Source organism: Gossypium hirsutum, chromosome A12, assembly GCF_007990345.1.
Source record: "Gossypium hirsutum isolate 1008001.06 chromosome A12, Gossypium_hirsutum_v2.1, whole genome shotgun sequence".
Classification (NCBI taxonomy): Eukaryota; Viridiplantae; Streptophyta; class Magnoliopsida; order Malvales; family Malvaceae; genus Gossypium; species Gossypium hirsutum.
This window is the reverse complement of record NC_053435.1, coordinates 18,095,340-18,105,157: the sequence shown is the minus strand read 5'-3', so window position 1 is coordinate 18,105,157 and position 9,818 is coordinate 18,095,340. Positions and strand designations below refer to the sequence as shown.

The window sequence follows — 9,818 nt, the reverse complement described above, 5'->3', positions numbered from 1 at the left end:
TTCGATAGGTACACCTGCCTTAATCGTGATAATAAGTTAGTCTCAAGAACGATTCTTTCATAAATCTTTAAAACCTGTCACGAATATCACGTATCAAGTTTTTGGTGCCGTTGCTGGGGAACTAGGATATTAGGAACACTCGATTTTTATTACTTTAGCCATTTTACTTTTATTGCAATTTAAATTTTTATTTTCTTTTCTAATTCTTCAGACATGTTTTTCTAGTTTATGACCAGAAGAAACCCGTCAGGACCATTACTGTTTGATAGTGAGATTGATCGCATAGTTCACAAAAATGGAAGAGAAATAAGGTGAAGCTTACGATACACAGAAGAGCAAGAGGACGATACTTCAACCACAACCGAGGAGATGGCTGAAAACTAAGAAAATCCGCTACCTCCTGTGATTGTTGTTAATCAGAATCCTGCTCCGTGCACTATGTATGATTATGCTAAACCGCCTTTAATAGGAACTGAATCTAGCATAGTTAGACCTGCTGTAGCTACAAATACTTTTGAACTAAAACCTAACACAATTCAAATGATACAGCAATTTGTTCAGTTTGATGGTTTACGGGACGAAGATCCCAACGCTCACTTGGAAAACTTTTTGGAACTATGTGATACATTTAAAATTAATGGCATTTCTGATGACACCATTCGCCTTCAATTATTCCCTTTTTCATTGAGAAACAAAGCTAAACAGTGGTTGAATTCATTACCACGGGGGTCAATCACTACTTGGGAACAAATGACCGAAAAGTTTTTATTGAAATATTTTTCGCCGGCTAAAACGGATAAATTACGTAATGATATCTCTTCTTTTGTGTAGATGGATTTAGAAACACTCTACAATGCATGGGAGAGATACAAGGATCTCTTGAGAAGATGCCCTCACCATGGGTTACCACTCTGGCTACATGTTCAAACCTTTCATAATGGCCTGAATCCTTCGACTCGACAAATAGTTGACGCAGTTGGTAGCGGAACCATCAATAATAAGACACCTGAAGATGCCTATGAATTTATAGAGGAGATGTCACTGAATAACTATCAGTGGCAAGTCATGAGGACAAAGCCAACGAAAACAGCCGATGTTTATAACGTCGATTCGGTCACCATGCTCTCTAATCAAGTAGAACTTTTGAATAACAAAATTGATGGATTTCTTAGTTCTTCACAAGTTTACCCAGTAATGCAGTGCGAAGCAAGTGGAGGTGGATCAAGCAGTTCAGAATACCCACCTTATGGCCACAAAATGAAGAATGAGCAGTTAAATTACATGGGTAACAATCCTCGATCTCAAAACAATCATTATAGCAATACTTACAATGCAGGTTGGAGGAACCACCCAAAGTTTTCCTGGGGAGGCCAAGGAAATCAGAGACCACCACCCCCTCTAGGCTTTCAGCAACCACCGTACAAGAGAAAAAGCCGAACCTTGAAGAGATGCTAACCAAATTCATCTCGATGTCAGAAACTCATTTTTAGAATACCGAGACGGCACTTAAAAATCAACAAGGTAGCTTGCCAAGCAACACTAAATCTAACCCAAGGGAACAACTCAACGCGATTGCCATTCAAGATGAGGAATAGTTGCAAAACCAAGGCTAGAAACAGTGGTAAGCAAAGGTAAGAATGATGTAGGCCAAAATGATCCAAAGTCAGTGAGTATAGAATATAAACCTCGTGTGCCATACCCCAATGCGACAAGGAAAGACCGATCAGATGAACAATTTGATAAATTCCTTAAACTTTTGAAGAAACTACATATTAACTTACCATTTATGGAAGCAGATGCCAAACCCAGTCAAGTTTTTAAATGAGCTTTTAACAAATAAACAAAAGTTGGATGAGGCATCACATGTGGAGTTGAATGCAGTTTGCTCACCCATATTACAGAATAAGTTACCAAAAAAATTGAAGGATACATGGAGTTTTACGATTCCTTGTTTAATTGGTAGTTTAGATGTTCATAATGCATTGGCTGACTTAGGGGCAAGCATTAATGTTATGCCTTATAAAATGTTTAAACAGCTAGGTCTTGGGAAACCCAAACAAACTAGGATGAGCATTCAATTGGCTGATAAAACCATTAAATTTCCTAGGGGTATCATTAAAGATGTTCTTGTTAAGATCGATAAATTTATATACCCAGTAGACTTTGCTGTACTAGACATGAAAGAGGATAGTAACGCACCTTTAATTTTAGGATGACCCTTTTTAACGATTGCTAGAACCATTATTGATGTTGGTACAGGTGAACTCACACTTCATGTAGGAGATGAAACAATCACCCTTCAAGCTCGTAATTCGAGTAACACATCAAAAATTAAAGGTGGTTGTATAAATCATTCTACTAGTACTGATCATGTGGTGAAACCCTCTATGCAGGAAATAGTTTCGAAGAACACATATGAGTCGTGTTCAAACGACAACAATGAACCTATCTATGAAGAACGAAGGCTACAAATTGAGGAGCTAGATGAATGGAAGACATAGAAATTGAGAACACGTGATAAACCGAAACCAAGCCAGGACAAGCTCAATACCTCACCAAATCAACTTAAGGTTGGAGAAAAAGTACTACTAGATACAGCAGATCCTCGCATTGCCACTCCTGAACCTAATGAAGAAATTCCTCTTACGGTACTCAGTATTTTCCTATATGGTACAATCGAGGTAATTCATCCCAAATTTGACACATTTAAGGTAAACAATACCCGTTTTAAACCTTATGTTGACAAAGTTGATAGTAGGGATGAGGAGTGTAAACTCCTCGCACCACCTTGACCATGTAGAAGAGAGGTAAGTCGAGCTTAGACTATAAATAAGTGCTTCTCATGAGGCAACCTGAGCACTAACAGTGTTAATTTCTTTAAATTTTAGTTTTTATCATCTAACATACTAACCAAATCATGGAACGCAGGCTTGCTAAAGCCCACACGGCCAAGCGCATGGGCGTGCATTAGGCCATGTGAAAACAGGGTAAGGATTTTTTTCCAACACGGGATGCGATAAGTTGCCATGGCTGTGCAATATGGCCATGGGCGAAACTGCCAAAACAATACGGGCGTGAGACATGCCCGTGCCTAGAAATCGTGGTCGAAACTGAGAATGTAACACGGGTATGCGACACGCTCGTGCCATCCACTCGTGGTTGACACTGTCAAAACGAACACGGGCTTGGGATGAAGCAAGACATGACCGTGTGACATAGCCGTGTGCACCCACACGCCCAAAGAACACGGGCGTGGGCCAAATGTCAGACGCTCCCAAATTCAAAATTCGTGAAACACACGGGCAAAATTTAGGCCACACGGGCGTGTCCCACGGCCGTGTGCCACAAAATCTATATAAAACCCTCACTATTCATCAACAACCTCCCCAAAAATCCCTAACCCTAGCCGCTGCAACTTCACACGCCCTAGCCTCCACGCTCGTGAACCGTCTACAACACTGATTCCGACACTCTAAGCTCCTTCCTTTTGTGTTTATTTACTCTTTTCTCTCTATTTTCTTTAAATATGTTGCTTATTTCATGATTTCTCTACTCTATTGAACTATTTTGAATGAATATTCATAGTTAGAATATTAAAATACTCATGCTTGTTTATAAAAAAATTCATTTTAGTTACTACATTATGCTATACTCTTTCATTTTTCCTTGCTCCATGAAATTTATGCTTACCCACATGCATTCATTCATATTCTCGTTACATTATTCCCATAATCCTATAACTTGATATATTTAGTAGTTTTGTTTACTTCATCTATTACGTAAGTCTCATGAAATATTCCTATTTGGTTTTGTGCTTCCATGCTATTTTTGGGACGTATTGGTTGAACTTTGATTTTTCAACGCAGGTACAATGTCATCCTCATGTGGTAAGAAGACTGTTGTTCCCGCCTCGAAGAAGAGGAAAGGAGCAGCGTATTTGGCTGACTGGGCCGTACTTGAATAGATTCATTTGGCTGACACAGTTCGAGCCCTCCAGATGACTAACCCGTGGGGGCTCTTCTTTGAGATCGTCGAGCTGACGTATCTAGAGTTTACATTGGAACTCTACTCGACGTTCCATCTTCAGACCATCATGACTAACTTTGACACCCTGGAATGGTCCAGTTCTGCCTTGGAGGTCTAGTACGCCAGTTGAGTGTACCCGAGTTTGGGATTGCAAGCTATACACGAAGGAATTCATGGACGATAATAAACTCAACACCCTCTACTGCCACATCCACTACTCCCCTTCAAAATGCTGGAGGGACCTCGTCCCTGCCTCGGCCACTTACGATCCTAGCCGCTCCAAGGCATCGGCTCTCTCTCTATCCTTGAAGTATCTACACGCCATCTTGGCTCACACTCTGACAGGGAGATGAGAGATCACCGGCGTCGTCACCACCCACGACGCCTATTTCTTATAGAGTATGGCGAATGGGCACGTCATCGACCTCTACTTTATTGCCCTCACCATTCGCCACCAGAAGGAGCGGCACAGGAGAAGGGTCATCTCTATCGGGCCCTATGTGACTTGACTGGCTCGACACTTCAGGCTCCTCAACACAGCAGCCCAATCATCCTCCCTCACTCTCATCAGCCAGATGTCTCCACAGGGCATCTCGAGCATGTTAAATATGATGATGATCGAGAAACGACGTGGCACCTACCCTCCTCAGTACTGCCTCATCCAGTCCACCAAAGAGGAGGATCCAGAGGATATTACTGATGGTGTCCCTCCACGTTATGAGAACCCACCATCTCAGCCACCACCCCCTTCTTGTCCAGTTCATAGGGTGGCTTCATACGCTGACATCTCTGAATGCCTTACTCGATTCGAGCAGCAGTGTTTTCAGTGCTTCGATAACATTGATGCTACTATACAGTAGATTTTTCAGCACTTCCACATCTCATCGCCACCCCGACCTCGCGAACCATCTAGCGATGAAGATGTTTAAAATCTTTTATTTATTATTTTATGTTGTTACTTTTATTCTATTTTAAGACTACTTTTTATTTTTTCTTTAAGCTTTTTTTTATTAGGTTTTATAATTATTATTTTACAATTTTTAATTTCGACTATTTCATTACGAGTAATTATTCTTCTTTATATATTTCCTAAAAAAGTTCCTGATTCTATCATAGTTATAAAGAGCTCCAAAGCTTACTATTACTTAGGAACTTGAAACTCCATTGGGAAAGGTTCTCCATGACTGCCATGCCCTGCTGACCACAACCATAGCCAACATGAGATATAATATTCTTTTGGCGCAGCATTTGTGGAACCCAACCTCTACCACCACCGGAGTATCCCCCTCCACTCTCATCATTGTCTTGGCCGATTATTCTCCATAACTCCAATTCAAGGAGTCCATTCATCTTTCAGGAAGTTTCACCTCTCTCCCTCTCTTATGATTATATATTTATACTTTTCAATATATCTATCTTTGTACACTGAGGACAATGTACATCTTAAGTGTGGGGGGTCTTTTATATCATCATTAGAAATCCCTGAATTTTGTCTTATTCTCACGTGAATCACTCATATCACTATTAGAATGAATTTTGATTAATTTATGATTTTTATTGATATGTCTTGAATTAAAACATAGGTATTTATGCATTGATTGTTTAAACTTTAAGACATTAGGGAATCAAGCATGATAAGTTGATTTTTGAAGAATTAAAAACTTTTAGGTTGTTTCCTTAAGTTTAGGTATTATCTTGAGTTGAAATTCACAAGTTTGAACATCAGAAAGCCATAATTTTTGTGAGATCTTGAGCCTTTAGAGCATATTTTATTCCTTTCATGCTCACTTTCATTATGAGTGCGTCAGTTTTGATTTGTTATTCTAGAACTTGCTTGATTATGCATGTCAAGACCACACCATTTGATTTGATATGTCAAGATGATAAAGGCACTTAGGTTTAACCCACTCACTCCACAAAAGCCTACCTCCATGGTTAACACTTAGTGAACCCCTTTTGAGCCTAACAAGCCATTAATTAATTTACCCTCAATATTAACCCATAACCCGTTATTGTTGAAATCCCCTAATTTGATCCCTATTTTTGTCGAGATTTGATTTGAATAAATTGCTTAGTTATGTTTTGTGCTTCTAAATATTTGACTTGTTCTTCAAAAAAACAATACTTACATATATATTAGTAGTAATTCGTCATTTTTGAGCTTGAGAGTTAATTCCATATTTTGAGAAAAAGCTCACTTGTATTCAACTGATGACTAGTTATTTTCTAGCTAGGTAATTTTTCAATTCAATCTCGATTCTAACATCTTCTTTCAGCTTGTGACCGCACCCCCTAACCAAAGCCACGTTACAACCCTCTAAAAAGACCTTTTTGATTAATGTATTAGCTCAATATATAATGGTGGATATTTGATTTTCAAGCAAGCCTATGGTAATAACTTTACATATTGACTAATGGGTGCTTTTATTGATGTCCTTAAACACCTTGAGTGATTTGAGTGAATCTTTAGTGAGGATGTTAAACTCTATGATATATTGATCAATGGTAATCACTTAGATGAGGGGAGACACCTATGTTTTTGTGATAAAATGCTCAACTTGGAATGTTTGAAACTTTGATGTACTTTTAGTTGAATTTTCAATGTATGAGTTCTTATGGATTATTTTGAGATATTATTGATAAGGATTATAAATTGAGAAGAATTTATTTTGATTATGAGTTGAGGATTTTTTGCTTGAGGACAAGAAAATGATTAAGTGCGGGGGTATTTGATAAACCATAATTTATACATATTTTTATCCCATGCTTAGCACATTTATGGATGGTTTCTCCTTAGAATTGGTGAATTTGATGCTCCTAATCCTTTAATTTCATGTTTTATACTTAGGTGAGCATAGGAGAGTAAAAAAAGTGAGAAACGGGCCGAAAACGGAGAAAATGGACCCACGTGCGAAATCAACACGGCCTGGACTTTCTCACACAGGCGTTTCACACGTCCGTGTCCCTTTGCCAGGATTAAAGCATTACTTACACGGGTATACTACACGCCCCTGCCTGTTTAACAGCGTTAACCACGGGCTGGAGTAATCACACACGGGCGTGTCCCTACCGAGCCCAAATATAACCCTATTCAGAAAAGGCTAATTGTGGGGGCTCTTAGGCATTCTAAAGCCTATTTAAACACCTGATGAGGCAATTAGAAGGGGGACGCAGAGTAGGAAGTAAGGAATTACTCAAGGAAAGCCGATTGATCGATCTCAGAAACTGAATTCATCATCAAGACTGAAGATCTCCTTTCAAGTTCCTTCAGGAGTTTTGGGTTTTCTTATGTTTTGTTATCTTTATGCTTTTGAGATGTTTTCTTTCATAAGTATGAACTAAACCTCCTAAATACCTAAGGGGAATAAAACCTAAGATGGATCTTGTTATTATTATCTGAATTGCATGATAAATGTTTAACTTGTTCTTAATTATATGTTCTTAATTCTTGTTTTGATACTCCAGGATATTGATTCAAGTTAAGCTCTTATTTAAAGGAGGAATATACCCTGTCTAAGAGTAAATTTGTCATAATTAAGCAGAGTTGATTGCACGCTAGAGATAGGGTGATAAGATTTTGCCGAATTATGGTGAAACCTAATAAGGGAATTCATAGATCGAGTTAATGCAATTCTAGTGTGTTAATTAGAAAGAGATTTCAATTATTCAACCTAGGCTTAGACGTTATTAGTCTCGAGAGAGATAATAATATAACTTAGGGATTTCTACGGATCAAGTCAAATGAATAAATCGTCTGATTCAGAGTCAAATAACAAGTGAAGTCTAGGTGATTTTTCCTTAGGTATTGTCTTAATCAATCGAATTTTCCCAAAAGTATTTTCCTAAATTTTCTTTCTGTGCATTCTTAGTTAGTAATTAGTTTAGATAACCAAACCTCTTAATTTTTAGGCTTGATAATAAAAAGGAAGTAAATAGTAGTACTCATAGTTCCTTTGGGTTCGACAATCCGGTCTTGCTGAACTATACTACTATTCGATAGGTACACTTGCCTTAATCGTGATAATAAGTTAGTCTCAAGAAGGATTCTTTCATAAATCTTTAAAACCTGTCACAAATATCACGTATCAATAAGACTTTGCCTGTAGAGTCTATTGAATTTGTAATTAAAGTATCAAACCCCTTAGGCTGATGTGTTTTGGTTGACAAAGTATGTAAGAATTTTCTGTTGATGATTCAAGATTCATGTTTTCCGACTGATTTGATGTTATTACCATCTGACGAATTTGATATAATTCTGGGTATGGATTGGTTAACTTTGCATGATGCTATTGTAAACTGCAAACGGAAGACTATTGATTTACGATGTCAGAATGATGAGATTATTCAGATTGAGTCTAATGATCTGAATGGTTTACCGGCAGTAGTTTCTTCGATATTAGCTCAGAAATGTGTCAGAAAGGGTTGTGAAGCCTACTTTTCTTATGTGATTGATTCGAAATTGAAAGAAAAGAAAATTGAATCAGTACCTGTTTTCTGTGAATTCCCTGATGTGTTTCTTCAAGAACATCCGGGATTACCTCCAATTCAAGAAGTTGAGTTTGGCATTGAATTAGTGCCAGGAACTACTCCGATTTTAATAGCTCCGTATAGGATGGCTCTGACCGAGTTAAAAGAATTAAAGTATTAGTTGCAGGAGTTAATTGATAGAGGATTTGCAAGATCGAACTTTTTTCCCTAGGGTGCTTCTGTTCTGTTTGTGAAAAAGAAAGACGGAATGATAAGAATGCGTATTGATTATCGTCAGTTGAACAAAGTGACTATTCAGAATAAATATCCTTTGCCCAGAATTGACGATTTGTTTGATCAGTTGAAAGGAACTACTGTGTTTTCAAAGATAGATTTGAGATCGGGATATTATCAGTTGAAAGTAAAAGATTTAGACATTCCGAAAACTACTTTTTGAATGAGGTACGAACACTATGAGTTTCTAGTTATGCCTTTCGGATTAACGAATGCACCTGCTATTTTATGGATTTGATGAACAGAATTTTTAGATCGTATTTAGATCGATTTGTTGTCGTTTTCATTAATGAAATTTTGATATATTCTAGTAATGAAACCGAAAATGTTGAGCATTTGAGAATAGTGTTACAGACTTTGCGTAATAAGAAGTTATTTGTGAAGTTCAGTAAATGTAAATTTTGGTTACTAGAAGTCAGTTTTCTGGGACATATTGTGTCAGCATCAAGTATACGAGTTGATCCGAGCAAAATTTCAGCTATCCTAGATTGGAAGCCTCAGAGAAATGTTTCTGAAGTCTGCAGTTTTTTGGGACTTTCCGATTATTATAGACGATTTGTGAAAGGCTTTTCTATGATTGCTACCCCGTTGACGAAATTGCTTCGGAAAGATATAAAATTTGAATGGTCTGAAAAGTTTTAGAAAGGCTTTGGTCAGTTGAAAGCCCTATTGACAGAAGTCCCGGTGTTAGTACAAATAGAACCACGTAAAGAATTTGTAATATATAGTAATGCATCGTTGAATGGTCTGGGCTATGTTTTGATGCAGGAAGGCAAAGTCATAGCTTATGCCTCGAGACAGTTAAAGCCACACAAAAAGAATTATCCAACACACGATCTGGAATTGGCGGCTATTGTGTTTGCTTTGAAGATTTGGCGTCACTATCTGTTTGGTGACGTCACTATCTGTTTGGTGAAAAATGTCATTGTAACAGTCCGGTTTTGACCCTAGCCGGAATAGTGGTTTCGGGACCACAAATTTGAGTCCAAAAAATATTTTAATATTATTTTCTGTGTCTGTGATATGTGAAT

General features: G+C 37.9%; 1 non-coding gene across 1 annotated transcript; it reads right to left on the bottom strand.

Moving 5' to 3' along the window:
* Positions 1–798: 798 nt before the first annotated feature.
* Positions 799–905, bottom strand: LOC121211917 (small nucleolar RNA R71). Its single transcript, XR_005907133.1, has one exon. It is a non-coding gene; the product is annotated as a small nucleolar RNA R71 (small nucleolar RNA).
* Positions 906–9,818: the final 8,913 nt, after the last annotated feature.